A 2,636-nucleotide genomic window follows, 5' to 3' on the forward strand; every position below is an offset into this window, starting at 1 on the left:
AAAAAACAAGCAAAAACAAAAACCATAGTCACAACTGAAATATATTAACCAAGTAAATTTTAAAACAGTACAAAGTTAAAAAAGAAAGACTTTACTTTATTTTCTAAAATTGTTATCTGAATCATTCCTTCTAAGCACTGTCCCCAGTAAATGTGATACTTCCGAACCTGGTGTGCAACAAAGGAATGCCATCAATTAAGCAACTATTGACCAGCAATATTTAAAGCATAGTCTATAGCAGACTCAATAAAATAACAACTAAGTATGCGACTACAGCAAAACCATGAAATCCTAATGAGATTTCTCTCTAACAAATTAACCCTTGGCCACCTTTTAACCTACTGATGCTGAATCTCCCAGCATGCTGACAGTGCTTATTTTATCATAATGCTATTGGCACACAAATAATACATAATAACAAAAACTAAAAAGGAAAAATAAAGATAAATGAATATGGCAGCCTAGCTTTTCATAAAGCCTTTGGTTCAGATGCAGCATCCAGGACTGAACCTTAAATTAGAAAAAAAGGAAAGTACCGGTAGGAAGGAAACACAAAATAATTATAGCCATATGATAAACCATCAGACTAACAGTGCATGCAAACAAGTGTCTTCAAAGAAAGAAGGAAAGAAAACAAAGAACTAATCCCAGTTAAATGGTATTTAACATATCGATTAATAACACATTGTATACATCACTGTAGTTTAGAGTCAGCAATGCTCTAACCTAGAGGCCTCCTTTAAAATACCCATTTACCTGATAATACAATGCAAGGTAATTTTCAGGTAAACATTTATGTACTAGAAACTTTTGCTAGTCAGGAAAACAAAAATTAAGATATATTCCACATGCAGTGCAAGAAACAAAAAGCCCAAACATTTTTCTTATTACAGGTGAAAAGTGAACTCAGTTTAATAAATTTTCAGCCTCCATCTTAGCTTAGAGTTGACCACAGAAGCCTTAGAAAGAAGAAAGACTGGCAATTCTTGTAGTCAGAACACTGTCCTAGAGCAATGAGGAGCTCAGAAATCTGTCTGGTTCCAGCTCAGCTGGCAGTCTGCTATGTAATCCCCACACAGGCTGCCCCTGCCACTGCACCTTTTTTTTATTCCTATGAAGAGGGATAATGATTCTCTCTTCATTTGAGATTTATCACTGAAAATAATAGGAAGCCTATTAATAGAAAGTGTATCCTGGCTGCAACTAGCACTTTGAATTGCCATTATCCATCTCTCTGAATTTGTAGAGGACAAAAGTCATGCTACACATGCATAGTAACTTCAATAACACTACACAACAGAAGTGGGTCAATCAGACCTCTGAATTGATGCTCAGGAAAGAACACTCAGCTCTGCACCAAATCACAACCAAAGCAGTAAGCAATCCTCTGCCACAAAATACCAGAGAACAAGTGAAATGACAGTTTGATTGGTCTGTATAAACTGTCACTATCTTAGTGATACTCATTTCCTGACCAATTGAGCAAATCAAAATAAAAAAGCAACTAGCCTCAAGCTTAACATGGCAATATATGAGTGTCTGGTAGAACCAAGTAAAAACGTATACACGTGAATTGTAATGGGTTTCTTGCTAGCTCATTGAAGTTCCTAGCTTTGCTGCCCTTGCCTTACACTCACAAAATGGCCAGCCACAATGAAGTAGCCTAGAAGTCATTTGGATATCAGGCGAGACAAAGAATTTGTGCACAAACCTTAATCTCACAGATGGCTTTAATCTGCACATCCTCCCTTATTAATATTGAGAGAGAATCATACAAACACTTCAGAATCCTTCGCATATTTTATGTGAGATGTTTGCCCCATTATAGCTCACGGGGGAGATAGAAAACCTCAAATCTCCTTCTGCAGTTATCATCTAAGACAAACATGGAAGAAAGACAAGGAAAAGTTTATCAGTTGTGTTTGCTAAATTGCTGGAAAATCTGTTATTCAGAAGTTGTTCAGTGTACGTTAAGTGACTTTGGTTGTGATTTCATTCTTCCTGACAGCCTGAAATCCTGAAGACACAAGAATAGTGTAAAACGCACTTTTAGAATTATAGACTCACTCAAGATCACTATCAGACATGCCCAGAGCTTGAGCACAGACTTGAGCAAGAGGCTTGCAGAAAAAATGTAATGACATTTATTATATGAATGGCTGTAATGACCAGAAAAAAAACAAAACAAAACAACAAAACAGCAACAAACAAACAAGAAGCACTGGACTGAAAGGAGGGCTCGTGTGCCTTAAGTTTAGAAGCAGAGGAATATATCATAGAGAAGAAAGATTCTATAGGGGCAACTAATAAACTACATTCATTGATTAAATGACAATCCAGAGATATTGTTTATGGGACAGTTTACATGCTAACACATGTGGACATGTATTTCTTACATTTTTAAGCCCTATTTTATTGTATTGAATGTGTTTTTTAATTTACAGCTACTAAGAATGCCAGCCTTGCAGCAGGACTTCATTGTGACTGCGAAGATACTAAGCCTTATGTGGATATTTTCATCCATCTACTACTTACAAGTACAGACATCTACTTAAGATTCTACAAGGTTGGTGGTCCCAAAAAATCCAGATAGCAATTTTTACAGATTTGTTATGAAATCTCTCCTTTTTTTTTTC

Source organism: Meleagris gallopavo, chromosome 6 (genome assembly GCF_000146605.3).
Source record: "Meleagris gallopavo isolate NT-WF06-2002-E0010 breed Aviagen turkey brand Nicholas breeding stock chromosome 6, Turkey_5.1, whole genome shotgun sequence".
Taxonomy (NCBI): domain Eukaryota; kingdom Metazoa; phylum Chordata; class Aves; order Galliformes; family Phasianidae; genus Meleagris; species Meleagris gallopavo.